The sequence below is a fragment of the Podarcis gaigeae genome (assembly GCF_964106915.1).
Source record: "Podarcis gaigeae genome assembly, chromosome: 7".
In the NCBI taxonomy this organism is placed as follows: Eukaryota; Metazoa; Chordata; class Lepidosauria; order Squamata; family Lacertidae; genus Podarcis; species Podarcis gaigeae.
The window spans coordinates 36,771,421-36,787,308 of NC_139683.1; the positions used below are offsets into that span (position 1 = coordinate 36,771,421).

At 45.6% G+C, this 15,888-nt stretch overlaps 1 protein-coding gene and 2 long non-coding RNA genes across 10 annotated transcripts in view; 1 reads left to right on the top strand and 2 right to left on the bottom strand.

Annotated features, from left to right (window-relative positions):
• CHD7 (chromodomain helicase DNA binding protein 7) overlaps window positions 1–5,258 on the bottom strand; it is a 142,131-nt gene extending 136,873 nt beyond the window's left edge. For 3 of the 8 annotated variants that reach the window (XM_083747506.1, XM_083747499.1, XM_083747505.1), the window contains exons 1-2: window positions 4,900–5,258; window positions 2,517–2,619 (exon numbers count right to left, since the gene is read on the bottom strand). The gene's annotated coding sequence lies outside the window, so the exon portion shown is untranslated. Of the gene's footprint in view, window positions 1–2,516; window positions 2,620–3,466; window positions 3,557–3,985; window positions 4,286–4,418; window positions 4,713–4,735 lie in introns of those variants that run through there. The other 5 variants (XM_083747502.1, XM_083747500.1, XM_083747501.1 and 2 more) reach the window with 5 other exon arrangements.
• LOC310848764 overlaps window positions 1–8,463 on the top strand; it is a 202,969-nt gene extending 194,506 nt beyond the window's left edge. Inside the window, exon 2 of the long non-coding RNA XR_014566597.1 lies at window positions 8,249–8,463. This is a non-coding gene — a long non-coding RNA (uncharacterized lncRNA). The remainder of the gene's footprint in view (window positions 1–8,248) is intronic.
• Window positions 8,464–9,790: 1,327 nt separating this feature from the next.
• LOC310848709 lies at window positions 9,791–12,889 on the bottom strand. The gene is made up of 3 exons (XR_014566523.1): window positions 11,802–12,889; window positions 10,028–10,333; window positions 9,791–9,935 (listed from the first exon to the last, which is right to left on the bottom strand). It is a non-coding gene; the product is annotated as an uncharacterized lncRNA (long non-coding RNA).
• Window positions 12,890–15,888: the final 2,999 nt, after the last annotated feature.

Below are 15,888 nucleotides of genomic sequence, written 5' to 3' on the forward strand. Positions count from 1 at the left end.
AGATTAAGGAGTGCAAGATGTCCCACTGCTTTCCAAGTCTTGGAGGCTGAGCATGAGATCAGAGAGAGCTCCTGGCCTTTTCCGGACTCCGGAAAAAGGAGATGGGGCAATCACCAAACTATAAAAGTGGTACCTCATCTGTGCCTGAGCACAGGTGATCTACAACTGAAGCCATTACTATTAGGCAGGGCCTATGTGAAGCCCTTACTTCTATAGCACAGTATTACTAACTAAGAGCTCAGCCTGTGCAATAAAATATTGCTCTGGCTCATGCATCTTTGTCTGAAAATTAGAATATCTTCCAAGGATTCAGAAGTACAATACCTCTCAAATAAACAACATGTCGCTGAAAGCAGTTTGTGAGATAAGACAGGTAGGACACACGCACATGCATGTGCATGATTTACTTGCTTGCTATGGACAACCTTTGTGTGTCAGTAACAAATGTGGTTTCCACATTCAAAAAGACCTGATCCTACTACAGCATATCGCCAAGTGGAGCTGAAAGTGCAAACTTCATAAAAGACAAAAACTACTTAGGAGCCACACTTTTACAACCTCTATTTTTCCTTCAAAAACTTCAAACTCTACTTCCAGAGGCCCACAAATTATGGATAGCCTTAGTAGCTGACCAAAATCTATGCTTGCCACCTTTCCCCGAAGAATAAGAGGCAGGTGGTTGCGGAACATCTAAGGCTCAGCATAAGGATGGAGGCAAGTCACCCATTTCTCTCCAGTGCCAAGCCAAAGAGAAGGGTGATGATTGTCCTGACTTTCAGAGCATTCAAAAAGCAGCAAACTCTCAGTGGTTTTCAAGTTTTTTCAAGGCTCAGCTTATCATAAGAGGAAGGACCAAGTATTTCCAGAGCCAAGTTCAGACCACGCCACATTCAACTTTTTAACTGTTGATCGTTGGAAATCTTGATTGGATGTTGCTTCCCAGTAATCATACATGCCATTAAAAATATATAACACCACACTTGATTTTCATGCTCTTTCTTATACAAGCGTATGAAAAAGGCGATGTTCCAGAAGTCCAAATCTTGTAACTTAGCAAACATTTTAAGGCAAAATAAAACAAATAAATCAGCAGATTATCCCCTTCAAATAGTAAGAATAGATTGGGACTTTCTTTTATTACCTTGCTTCTGTATTTAGAAAAGTGTAATATATTAAATTTTCCATGCCCCAGCACCATACTTAGAAGCTGCAAAAAAAATTCTGTCAACATGCTTCAATAAAAAAGTAATCAGCAACCAATATAAGCTCCCTGGATGCTTACAAAATAATATGTATTATGAAATTGAAAATATTCTTGTAACTGACTAGATTTGGTGGATTGGCTCAAATGAACCCTTCCTTATAGAAAAGAACCTTTGAATCCAACTGAATCTGAAAAATATTTCTAACATATATCTAAAATAAGCTATAGTAGTGGACCTTAAAATAAGCTATTGGAAATGACTTAAAAACCACAGGTATTCTAGCCTTGTGTTATACAAGTACAATGCATTACCATTACATTTTATCGTATCTGATATTCTTCAAGACCATGGTGAAGTTGAAAAAAAATCCTCACACCGAAGTAATTTAGCATGTATTAGTTTTTAAAGGTAATAAAAACCCTTCCTAGACTTACTATTTAAAGAAATCTTGCAGGATTTTTAAGAAGCTAGCAAGAATCCCAAATTCTTTTTTGTTGTTATCTCAAATTTCAAGGATTAAAATAAGCAATAGAATACCCTTTGCAAATTAAATGGTTCAAAAATAAGGTAGATATCTGTATCTTCCAGAAATAGTTGGTATTTTGTAGAATCTTTTGATAACTAGCACAATTTACAATACATGATTTGAAATAGGACATGTCCTATAAAAACTTGGCAATGTACAAGATGTTTCATATGCTTAAGTAACAATTTGTCAGGAAATAAATTATACCCCAAATTAGTATTAAACTACTGTGATGAGAAAAAGTAAATGCCCCGTTTAAAAATATGGACACGAATGACAGTCACCTGTTTCATACTTCAGAAATGGAGCCCACTACTTCAAACAATACTGAATATTGTAGAGCAGTTCAATTCTATTTTGGACAGGGTCTGGAGGGAGGGAAATGCTAAACCTTCCAAGCTCCTTCATGATTATTCAACTTTATGTCCACTGTTTATTAACAAATACTTCAAAATAAGATGTTTTGTTGTAAACGTTTGTACTCTGGATGGAAACTGCTCTTTCTGTGCCATCCTATAATGCAAGGTAGAAATCTCAAATGTACTCCAAGCATCCAGCTACATTTAGCTTTCAGCCTTTTTATTATCACTGTCAATGAATGGGGCCCTAGTCAAATTAAGCTGCCATTTTAGGTTAAAGACAAGAGCCTCTGTTGTGCAACAGCAATACAAAAATACTCTAAGCAACAGACACAGCACTCTAATTGGAAAAAATATCAACATCAATTCCTACAAAAAATAGTTAGCAACTGTGCTTTTTAACAACAACAACAAAATAATACTCACACATTACTGCAAACTAACTGAACTTGTAATTGGGATAAATCGGCTACCCATGCTGCTAGGGTCACAGTCACTAAGATTTTTTGCCTCCGTTAGAATGGATAATCTGCAAGAAAACAAAAAATTGTTCAACTTTTATCTTCAGATTTGTAGTTATTGTAATATGAGATATAAAAGTATATTTCCACCAGGATAAAAGCTGATGAGCTTCTATTAAATATATATATATATTCTAAGGAACACATCTCCTAAGTGGGAGGGGGAGAGAAGGGCCATATCGGTTTGAAATTTTAAGTTTGCAAACCGAAATCTATGAGTAGCAAGTGGTCAAAAAGCTCACTGCAAATAAAAAAAAACTCACCAAGATCTGCTTGGAAAGCACATTCAGTACTACACCAAACAAAAGCAAAGGCAAAGTAGAATGAGTTGGCTGTTGTATCTAAAAAATCTCTAGTAATTCAAAGGAAACTCCCAGCGCGTTGCTACTTTTCTTTTGTCCATTGTCCGTTTTAAAAGTACTTTAAAAGGAAGGCGTGAGCACTATCCCAAAGTGATCTGGAGAAACTCATCTGATTTATTGCCTATGTGGTAAATCCCACGAGCTTAATGCCCCCCCCCCGCCTACCCCACCGCTAGATTAAGGGGGTGCCTCCTAATACAGAAGGGTGTCCCCTTATATAATGCTATCAGGAAAAATGAATGCAATATAATGATGGCTGCTCCTTCTCCCTGTGACCCACTAACAACCTTCCCTACCCACCTCCAGTGTGTTCCCCCCCCCCCGGCACATCCCCAGCGTCCGCTTCCCACTTCCACCAGCCCCACATTCAGCACCCACCCACCAGAGCCAAAGGAGAAACAAAATTCCCGGCCAACCCCATTTCCCTTTATGAATCAAACCTAAACACACACACTCCCTGACCGCCTGGCCTCAAACCACCTTTTCCGCTCACCCTCAAAATGGCCTTGGTTTCGGGAAGGGAGGGGGGAAAACTACGGCCACCAGGGAGACCTTCTCAGCGACCCGCTCTCGATCAGGGGAAAAGACAGAGAGGGGGAAGCGCGCAGGCGAAAGGAAGAGATCGCCCGGCGGGGGGGGGGGGGGAGAAGAGAGGGAGAGAGACACACACACAGAAAGGGAAGCAGACTTGGTCCGCGGGGTTAAGTCTCCTATTATGTTGTTGTTGCTGCTACTGCTATCGCCTCCGCCACCAGCCCCAATCCAGGCTGCCTGGGGAGCGTTTCTCCCCCCCCCCCCACACACAAAAAACCACACACACACACACACGCTTTCTTCTTGGGTTGTTGGAAAACAGTGATCTCCCCCCCCCCGTGTGATTCCCGTTTCACTCCCACCGCCAGCCTCCCCGCTCCTCTCCAGCGAAGACAAATAACCCCGGCACAACCTCGTGCCTCTTCTCTTCTCTCGCCCCCCCCCCCCGCCACCACCACTCCTCCTCCTCTATCATCACCTCCATTTCCTTGGGCTCTCTTCTCTTTCTCTCTCCTCCTCCTCCCATGGCTCCATGTGTCCGCGAGGAGCCCCCGGGTCAAGCTAGCAGGAGGCGGGGAGGGTGGAGGGGGGCGAGGCGGGCGGCCCCCGCACTTTGTTAGCGCTTGTTGTGCTGCCAGGGCCGGGAGCGCTCAGCGTGGCCAGCAGGGCGGGCGGGCGGAGGGGGGGAGCCTTCCCGGGGAGCCGCCGCGCTCAGCCCGTCGCCTCATCCCGCTCGCCGCGATCCGGCCCTCGCCGCCCCTCCTCCCGCGGAGACTTTCGCCCAACTTTTCCTCTCCTTTTAATCGCCCTCCAAAACTTGCGCTCGAGGAAAGGGAGGTGGGGGAGGGGAGGGAGAGGAGAGAGGTCAGGCGGAGAAGAGCCGCCAGGCTCGCTCGGGCTCCCGCTCTCACCGGCGTGTGGCTTCGTCGCTTCTTCTTCTTCTCCTTCTTCTTCCTCCTCTTTCTTTTCTTTCTTTCCTTCCTGCCTCTCTCCCACCCCCACCCCCCGCTTTACATCCTGGGAAGCTCCTCGGCCGAGGGATGCACATGGACCAGAGAACCAGGCGAGGCTCGCCGGCACACCGCGCGCCCCTCCGCTCCGCTCCCCCCGCCCTCCGCCGGACCGGCTGTGGGCCGCGGCCAGCCGGACAGCCGCGCTCTCTCGCCCGGCGCGCCGGCGCTGCCCTCTAGGCTGCCTCCGAGGCGGCTCTGAGGCGCGGGTCACTCACCGGGGTCAGGGCTAGCGCGGCGGAGGCGTCCTCGGGAGCGGACCGGGGGGGGGGAGCGAGAGAGCCGGAGAGCGAGCGAGCGAGTGCCTCTCCCTCACAAACAAACAAACACGGAGAGAGAGAGAGAGAGAGAGAGAGAGAGACCCACACACGCGCACACGCACCGGGAGTTGGTTTCGGCCGGGCGGTCAAAGCGAGGCGGGCGGAGATCCCTGGCCAGGGCCGGCGAGAAGGGCGGGCGGGCGGGCAGGGGGGTCAGCGAGGGTCTCCGGGTCTCCACCGGGTCCCGGGTCCGCTTCGCTCCTTTGTGTAATTTCACTCGATTCAAGTTTAATCCGATAGTTCCCGAGCGCGTCCGCAAAAGCCGAGCGACACACCAGCCAGCCGAGCGGCTGCCGTTGCTGCTACCGCCCCCTGCCTGTCCGCTCGTCCGCCCCCGTCGCTCGCTCGCTCCCTCCGCCCGCCACGAGGCGCGTCCCCGACGCCACTTGCCCTCCCTCCTTGCCTGCCTCCCGCGGACGAGCGAGCGGGGCGGGGGGGGGAGAGGGAAGGAGGGAGAGTGCGCGCGCCCGCAAACCCCGCCCCACAAGGTTACACGTCATCAGCCACCGGCATAATTTATGCAAGAATCCAGCCTTCCTAAAAGGGCAGCGGGGGGAGGGGGTCAGGTCACTAACTCCCTCCTCCGCTTTCTTTCCTTCCTTCCTTCCTCCTCTCCTCCCCCCCCCCGCGGCCTCCGCTCTCCACGAGGACACTCTCCTCCTCCTCCTCCTCCTCCCCCCCCGCCCTCAGGAAAGAAGGAAGGAAAGGGAGATGGACGGTTGGGGGAGGGGGGCGTCAAGCGCTGACAGGCGCCGGGTACACAAGGGCTCAGACAAGTCGACACCCACTTCTTCGCCCGCCGCCCTCAAGCGACGGGAGGGGAAGGGAGGCGGGGAGGAGAGGAGGACGGCGTCCAAGACCCAGATATCGACATGGAGATAGCGAGGTGGCGCCCTGCCTCGCCCGCGGGCGAATGGCCGGCTAGAGAGGGGCGGCGTTCCCAGGACGGAGCCGCCGCTCGCTCGGGGCCTCACGCAGCTTAACCTGGCCGCACAGAACACGCCGCCGCCGCTTCAGGCGAGCGGAGCAACTCTCGCCGGTGTTGTGGAAAAGTTCGGCGGCGCCCGGGAGGAAAAGAAGGGACCCTCCTTCCGCAAGAGTTATTATGGGAGAAGAAGGGGGCGCGGAGGGTGGGAGAAGCACCTGCGACCGAAAGACACTCCAAAAGACTTCGCCGCCGCCTCGTTTCTAGGGGAGAATCCTGCCCGCCCCGGTGTGTTCAGTCGTGCTTCCAACATGCCGCTGCCAATCTCGCTTTAAACGTGTGGTCGTCTAAAACCGCGTCCGCCTGAAGGGTACAGTGTTAGTTGTGCACGCGATGAAACAACCGCCATGTGTCCTGTGCTGGAATTGTCCGAGAACCACGGCCCGCCTCCTGCCTGCATCATGGGATGTCCCGTCTCTCTCTCTCCCCCCCCCCCCCCAAATTTAGCAATTTATGGCGATATATAAAGACAGGATCTTCCGTGTGTAGTGGGGATGGGCGGCGATTATTCGTCCTTACTGTAAAATGATAAAGCGTGGAATAATTTCTAAATTCAAGGAGCCCATGAACGACCAAATTTTTAAAAATAAATAGAGCCAGTCTCCACAGAAAATACCACTGCTTTTCGATAAGCTTGTGAAGGTGGGGACGAACTCAGCTTGCTTCTCTGAATCCAAGTTTCTGTTCCGGGGAACAGAGAAAGAGTTAATGCCATTTAAGAGTCCAATCAGGAGATCAGGCCTGTACCTTTGAAAGGTCCAAAGCAGGGCTTTTAAGTGTAGGGATAACACATCCAGGTTAATATTTGACAAAACTATCTGCTAATGTAAAGTGTTCATGTGAATAGGCCATAAGCGTGCTGGCCATTTGCTTATCCTCAGGTTTCATGTTTCTGAAGTCCCATCACACATGAATGCCATTGCATCTCACAGCAGCTCTCCAATGCAGTTTTAATTTCTGACTCAAGACTGTGTTCTTGTATTTTATATGTACACATATGGAAGACATATCTAGCAGGTGCAAGTCTGTAACATCTGCATGCCACACAATTATTAAAGGCACCAGAGCACTCACTGGATAAGCAGATATCCAACTTAGTTTAGTGGCTCAAGCACTGCTATAATTTGATGTGTGGTTAGACTAGATTTCATTGCAAGTCTTTAGAGGTTAAAGTTCACCATTTTAGGTGTTACATGGACTTCATATACCCACAAGATCATAAGTGTACATTACATGTCAATTAGCTCAGAATACAATTCCCTTGTTCCATATGTGCACTATTTAGAATTCTTTCATAATCCTGCTCTGGAAGGGGGTTGGGTGAGTCCACCCATTAATTACATATATTGTGAGTTCAACACCTGTTGTGAGTAAAGAGTTTTAAACAACTCATTTATGTGGTTAAGCAATTCTGAATATACATCTTGAAGCATCTCTAGTCTGCATCAAGAAAGCTCACCATTATACTAGCTGCTACTTTCAGTATGAGTTTATGTTAAATCAGTTAATTTTCTTTGAATTTCAAAATCCAGACCACAAATTTTGTATCTTGAAACATTGTTAGCTGAAATTGAAGAAGCCAAGAGGTGGGAAAAGTACAGTGTAGCACTTTACATTTTTACGCTGCTTAGTTTTAGATTCTGCCATGTTATCTTCACACAGAGGCATTCCTTTTTCTAAACTGGAAAACAGTATATATGTAGAAACAAACACTTGATTAAGCAGTTAAGAATGTGCTCAATGCTCATTGAAGGAGAGAGGGGAAGTGTATAACAAGCCCCCATCAATTCATGCCTTGGGTACTCTGGAAGCCTCTAGTATTAAAATCCATCACATCAAAATGGAGAAGAATTTATAACTGTAGTGGGCAGAAGATTCTGTTCTAGGATTGCCAAATATTAACCCATAAATTATTGCTGAGCTTACAAAAGATCCCAGGCAGAGACAGGATGCTACAGCCCCCAACCCCTCAATCCATTCCTCCATTCATCACTTCGCCTACTCTCTTCTAGTATTGACTGTAGCAATCAGAACTTTGGTTTTGCCCCACAGTGTGCAAAGGAGGAAGTGAGCAAAGGATGACAGAGCAGTAGGAGGGGAGACAAAGCAGATGCATGTAACTTTCTATGGGTAATCTGCAGATTATGTTAGGCAACTATTTCCTGTTAATATTGAGTCCAGGGTGGATGCTAGTAGCTGAAACGATTAGCAGTACGGACAGCTAGAGAAACAGACTGTTTTGGCAGTTGTTCTCAGGTTCATATAATAGAATCTAGAAGAGAAATTGGTTTTGTTTTTCTCTTAAAGTATTCTAGGTATACTTGATTAGTGTGTTCATATACTGTGGTACCTCAGGTTACATATGCTTCAGGTTACAGATGCCGCTAACCCAGAAATAGTGCTTCAGGTTAAGAACTTTGCTTCAGGATGAGAACAGAAATCGTGCTCCGGCAGCGCGGCGGCAGCAGGAGGCCCCATTAGCTAAAGTGGTGCTTCAGGTTAAGAACAGTTTCAGGTTAAGAACGGACCTCCGGAACGAATTAAGTACTTAACCCGAGGTACCACTGTAATTTAACATGACTTCCCAAAATATTCTATGCCTGCTTGTAAGAGGTGCATAATAAATTCAACTAGTCTCTCATTCTACTGAATAGCTCAGTCGATAGAACACGAGACTCTTCACCTTGGGGTTGTGGGTTTGAGCCCTGTTGGGCAAAATAATCCTGCACTGCATGAGGTTGGACTAGATGACCCTCACGGTTCCTTCCAACTCTTCAATTCTGAGATTCTATTATTCTCTGCTCACTCCAGAGTCACAAGGATAGAGAGGATGGGAGAACCTATGTTGCTTTGGGTTTGAGGAAAGGCAGACATTATTATGTATTTAATGATCAAGGTCTCAAAGCTTTGAGAAAACTACTGTGGGTATACTTCACTAACACTAAGATTCCACACTAGGCCACACAATATATGCTACCCTGTATAATGGGAACGTGGAACAAATTTGTGTCCCATATAATTCCCATCACCGTTTTGATCCCAAGGGGAATACCGAAAGCTCACTTAACATAGATTAGCTACAATTTTCCATTAAAAACAACATTAATAGAAGTTATTTTTTAAAATTAGTTAACGCTGTTGTTAAATAAAAAGGTAACTACTGTTTTAAATTTATTTTTTATTACTAATATTACAAACATAGAGAAAGGGAACTAATCTATATTTATAGATAATTCAGTATTTTAAAGTCACAGCTGCAGATTGTGTTGGTTCATAATATAGTCTTACAATGCAATCCTATACGTGCCTACTCAGAAGCCCCACAATGTGACTCACTCCCAGGTAAAAGTGTATAGGACTGCATTTGCAGCAAGCAGTGTCAATACAATGTTTGAATTACTAGTTTTAACGAAGTATACACAAAAAGTATTTTTTTCAGGATAAGCTACACACCAACACGGAGTTAAGCACACCTAAGCCTATTGATTTCAGTGGTCATTAGAAACTTAATGCCGGATGCATATATAAGTGACATATATAAGTTACGTGCAGTACGGGCCATGAATGCATACTCACCTATATTGCTACTGATGGCCTTTTCACAGTCGCAGTATGAACTGGTTCCTCAAGTTATTTCTCCTGAAAGTGAGTTGACTGTGGTTTCACCAAGCATGGGTGTTCCCCATCCACTGACAGTACACTTTCAAGCTACAAAGCCTGCCACCCACTGCCCAGACAGGTACTGCTTCCAAGGCCCATGCCCCAGCTCTACCTCTGCTGCATTCCATTCTTCTTTCTTTCAAATGCACCATTTTCAAATGTTTCTCTCCAACTACATTTTCATCACCCAGGCCTACTCATAATTCTATGGCAACAATTTATGGTCCCTGTCACTGCATATGAAGCATGCATGTAAGTGCACACACACAACCATTCATAACAAGGTCATGCACAGAAACAAACAGCGCTTACATTTCAGTGTATAATTGTATATTGCTTAGAATAAGTACCATAAATACACTTTGATCACCACTTCTCTTTTAGTGGATCCTTTATTGTGGCCAAGCTTTTGCTTGTAAGGCCTTCTTGGTGTTTAGGTTGATTGTTTTCATGCTGGCAAAAAGGAATAATGGAGAAGTGATAATGGGAAGATAAAACATACCAGGAAAGCATACATACCAGTCCAGAAAAAAGACAATCCCCACCTGAAGACTGAATGGTGAAGCAAGAACACGTCTTATTTCAGTGACATTCAAAGATTTCATATTAGCCAGATCCTTAGTGAAACGTTCTCCAAGTATACAGAAGCGTCTTTGGAGTAGATGCAGCAAGCTGTTCCAGTATTTGACCTGCTGATGTGGACATCAGACAGCTGATGGAACACAACTTCACTATGAGGAAGCAGACACATGTGCTGCTAAGCTGGATTCATGCCAGGTGTGAAAACAGTGTCAGCTTTTCAAAAATTGTACATGCGATCACTGCCTCCTCTGTCTGTACACATCAACAAACTACAATTTGGATTTAAACGAGGAAGCAAAGTTTGTCAATCATACTGCAATTAATTGGTTCATGGCAGATTCAAGAACATAGATAATGTCTACAGGATCCTACTTTTGGAAGAAAGATTCCTCCTCCTAATACATAGAAGCTGATCCATCTATTCACTAAGTGACAAGTAATTCAACATGGCATCTATGTACTGTCATGGTTTTCACATATTACATGACATGTCAATGATGTATTTGTAGCTTCCTAGGAAGACAACAGAATGCAAAGAGTTGTTCAAGCAAATAACAGGTTGAACCCAGTCAAATACAAAGCAAATATATTCCAGAGTGTTGTCAAATCAATCCTTCAGCGAAACAAGCCAAGAAATCCATGTGCAAAATCAAATCTTAAAAATATTCACAGCTTTAAATAGTTTGAAATTTAATGCATAAAAGTTTACACAATAAAACATGTTAGTATTCAAGATATCACAAGACTCTTTGTTGGTTTTGCTGCAGCAAACACGGTTATCCCTCTGGAAACTCTTATATATTTACTATTTTACTGAGCATGGGCTCCCTTTTATTAACATACATACATCTATATATGTGTATATCTGAAGATACATGGTACACAGATTGAAATGCTAAGCCCAGTTCTATTCCATTGCCCTTAGACTGGACTTCCGTTGGAAGGAAGTTCTTCTAAGTGTTTATAACAAATATATTTACCGTATTTTTCCATGTATAAGACTAGGGGTTTTTTTACCAAAAAATTAGGTTTAAAATTGGGGCTCGTCTTATACATGGGTAGTGCTGAGGGGTGTTTTCTTAATTTGGAGTCCCCCAAAATAGGGGGCGTCTTATACAAGGAAAAATACGGTATATACATAACTGAGAGCCTTTGCCATGGCAAGAAACAAGTAGAAAAGTACATAGCTTTTGCTATCATTCATCATAAAAATCACAATTATTATTTTAATGTAAAATTATAAAAGACTTGTCCACACTACTTTGAAACAATAATTATGCATTAATAATGGCAGCAAAGAAGTAACTGAATGCAAAACAAAACAGGAGGCTAATTCTTATTAGGATACTTTATTTTAGCTAACAATCTCTGCTTCTATAGAGAATTAATTCTGTGACATGCAGAATGGTTACACTGACTAGAAACTATTCCTGAGGTGATTCAGCAAGAAAAAAAATCCAGTATGAAGTTAAGATTCTGTTCCCAGGATTGCCCCAGAGAACATTATGGAGAAAAATGATTCTCACATGATTTCCAATGGTATATGCTTGCACTAGCACTTCAAAAAGCTACTAAATGAGCAGAAAGTTATGTCAGAAAAAGCCCAGGGAACCTACAATTTGGAATAATTGCTTTAAATTGAGTCGTTAGCTACCTCTCCTGCATATTTGTTGCCAGATTTTCAACAATTTTTTAAAAGAAATCTTATACCAGCAAAAGTGACTATGAGGTACTAACCTAGAGGGATAAGGGAATATGGCACTGTGGCAGGGATGGGACCAAGTGAAAGGGAGAGGACCTGAAAAGGCATCATGCTCCAGTGCAGGATGTTTCCAGGTGGATTAGTTAACTTGTGCTGTGTGCGTGTGTGATATATATATATAGTGTGTGTGTGTCTCAGGAAGTGTAAGCTTGAGTAAAAGAAGAAGTTAGCTGGAACTGGATTGAGGTCTAGGGTAGTGTTGTGACAAGCAAACTTCCTGAAATGAGAAGCTGTGACCAAGTTCAAAAGATCCAAAGTGAATCACTCAAACACATTGCAAAATCTGCTGCAAGAAATGCTTTTCCAACTACACAAAATAATCTTGTGCATGAGATCTGCAAAGTGTGCTTGCATATATACAATACAAATATGAAACTATGCCAAAAACAATTCCTTTAAAAAATACAGTACTTATCGTTTAGAATATATGAAGTAGGTCAAAGCACAGGGAAACAAGAGGACAAAGTTATAATAAAGTTAGCTAAATAAAATTGCCTATTCTTGAAAAACAGGTTCTCATTGGGAAGAGTTTCGGGGAAACATTAGTAAGGACTGTTGATGACAGATAATAAAATATGTGCTTAATGGCATACTGGTAAGAAGAGGAAAAGGGTTTCATAACCTGCAAGAGAGAAGAAAAGAAAAATGTGTAAGAACAAGCTGGATCCTGCTCCATTATGTCTGAAACACATCCTCGTCAGCCTAAACCCTTTGGTCCAGACTGTAAGAACACCATCCTCCCCACTTCCACATTAGGGTGCCAAGCCCATTTTCCTCTGCTTTGTAACCTCTTCCTTTCCTTACTTCACAAACACCTCTTAACTTCCGCTCTCCAAGGTGCCCCTCCCCAACCCACAATTATCTTCCCACTAAGCTGCACTCTCCCCCCCCCCCCAGTTTAGGGTGCGCTCCTAGATCCCCACACCCCTTTTCCGGAATTTTGCTTCCTTCCCAACTCTTCTTTAGAAGCCACCGATCATATCCAGGGCTCGAGACTGCACAGCCTTGTTTGGGGGGGGGGGGCATCTTGCGCGCCCCGTTTCCACTCCTCCCTCCCTCCCTCTCTCGCACACACCTATCGCCGAGTCCTCCTTCCTCCTCCCGGGATTCCATTTCCTCCGCCCCTTGTTCCACTCCGTTTCTTACGTCACAGTCTCAGGGTTTTCCTTTTCCCTGACGGCACTTTCGCCCGCCGCGCCGATTGGCTGTGAACCGGAGCCAATGGGAAAAGACACTCCCCCCCCCCCCCGCCAGAGAAATATATTCTCTGAGCTGGGTTGGCGAGGCGCGGGCAGGTTCCCCGGTCCCAAGGGAAGGCGGGGGGGGGGGTCAGTTCGAGAAGTGGGCGGGGAAGAGAGAGAGAGAGAGACACACACAGAGAGAGGGGGGGAGGGGAAATCTCAAGCACCAGGTGGCTCCGGGCTAATCCCGTAAATTCGCGAAGAGGTCCTCCTGCCGATTTAAAAGGGCAGGCGCAAGAGCGGCTTGCAGGGGAGAAGAGGCAGCGAGTGCTCCCTGAGGCGGGAAAGGGCGAAGTCACCTTATTTCAGAGCATCCCTCCGCCACACACACACACACTTCCCCGCCACCCCACAGAGCAACCCTCCTCTTCGCCACGCGCGAACGAGACCGTCGTGCGCTCAGCTCCCCAGCACCCCATGCCTCACAGCTGCAGTTTCCCCGCGCAACAGTATCCCACGCAGGAAGCAGAAAATGCCGTCTCAGCCAGGGAGTCGTCGCCCCCCCCCCCGCCCTCCACACACAACAAAAGCCGCCGTCCTCCACAACCCTTCCGGGCGACCCGGGCAGGAAACCTCACGAGGAAACGGAGACCCCACCCACGAGCGGCAAGTCCGCCCTCCGCCTGCCTCCTCCTCCCCGGAGCAGGACGGCGGAGAGTCCCTCGCGCCTCGCCGGCGGTTCCCTTAGCAGTGCGCCCACAGGAAATGGGAGAAGCCGCCGCCGCTGCTCTGGCTGGCAGCCCTTCAGCGCTTCCCGCAGGAAACGCCGCCGAGCAGCTCACAAAGGAGCGCCCGCTTCGGCGCCTTCGGGCCATTTTCGGCCGCGATCCTGAAGCACGTTTGTATTCAGAAAGCAACCCCGCTGGGCTCAGGACAGCGGCAGAGTCGTGACTCTGCAAAGGCTTTGCTTTCTCTGCCGCTTTGAGAAATGGCTCGTGTTTTCCCTCTTCCCGCTTTGCAAAGGAGGAAAGAGGGGGCCCAGGCAGAAAAGTTTGTCTAAACTAGCAACGTGGCCAGAAGTGTGATTTAGGAAACACAAAAAAACCTGGCATTGGTCAGATCTATGCAGAGTTTAATCTCGCACAATCTTTTCTCCTTCTCTCGAGTAAGTTGCTATGGAAGCAACTTAAACCCAAAGCAGGCGGGGGCGGGGCGGGGACGAGACTAAACAGAAGATGTTGCTGGACTCCAAGTCCCATCACCCGGAGTTACAAGGCCGAGAGGCACGAATGATGGGAGTTGGAGTCCATCACCATCTGGAGTACCACAAAGGAAAGGTAATGCAGACCCTCCAAGTGTCTCTATTTTCCAGGGATGTTCCTGATTTAGAGAAGCTCTCCCGGTTTCTGATATGATCTCAGAAATGTCCTACTTTTCCTTAGAATGTCACTATTTTCATTGGAGAAATGTTGGAGGGTATGGCATTGTCCGACTGTCAAGCCGTCTGAAGGCAATCCTGTATAGGGAAGGTTTTTAAAAAGTTTTATTATGTTTTGATATATGTTCAAAGCTGCCCAGAGTGGCTGGGGCAACCCAGTATGAGGTATAAATAGTAAAATTATCATTATGGAATGGGACATCCCTTTTCTCATCAGAGAAATGTTTGAGGGTATGGTAATGTTTCTTGACCCTTTGCATTGAATAAAAGTAGGGGGGAAATGAGAAGTCACTGTGAAATTAAATTACAGTATTCTGCATTAAATTAAGAGACTGCAAAGATTAGGGATACTGTACACGTGGAATATTATTGATGGGCAATTGTCTGGTTTATGCTGCACATTAAATATGACTTAATAAAAAATAATTAACTCAGATCTAGACTGAGTCTTTTCTACTTAAAAATGGAAGAACAGGTGGGAGGGTGCAAAATGTAATGTCAGCAGCACCCATGGCAGCTGTTGCTGTTAACTGCAGGTTGTGTGTGAGTGGTACTGTCTACAGGAAGGAAATAAATATTCAGATAGCTTAGCTGGTTAGACCGTGGTGATGATAATGTCAAGGTTTCAGGTTCAATCCCTGTATGGGACAGCTGCATATTCCTGCATATATGATCCTCAGGGTCCCTTCCAACTCTACAATTCTATGATTCTATGAACAAAAGAGCCCACTGGATCAGGCCAATGGCCCATCTAGTCCAGCATCCTACCAGATGTCTGTGGAAAATATGCAAGTATTCAAAAATAAATACTATCACAGCATCAATTTGTACAACAGCATTATTATACTGGCAGTTTTATTTTCAGTTTCTTTCCTAATTACCCTTATCATGGAATTTGCCGTTGTCATGAGTGCCGTGCCTTGGGTTTTACCTAGCACTTCACACTAGTGTTCTGTGGCCTGTTCTAATTTATGGCCTTTAAATGACTTGGGCCTAATACATCTTTTCTCACAACTGAAGCCCAAACAGAGGCATTTGCACTGTTAGTTCAATAGTTATAAAATCCATGTGCATTGAAGGTCACCAAAGCCTGAGCTTAAGGTTCTCTCTGCAGTTCTCCTAAAACAAAAGTATTGGCTGGGAGGTACCTTATTTTGAAACTAAATTGTAGCAGATAGCTCCTACTATTGATGTCCCTCCACAGTTCTCACATGTGATGGTGTTAGGCACACAAGTAATTATCACTGGCTGCAGAAAGAATCCTTTATTCCAGAGGCACAATATTTCAGAGCCCACTAAGTGTGAGCAAGGAGCAGAATTTCAAAAACAAGGGACGTAGACATGTAAGTAGTAATGGGCAACCGTCCTTTGACTCAGTTTAGAACTGCACTGGGTAAACCAAGCTATTACAAAAATCAAGAAAGAACTTTATTCACCGCACGC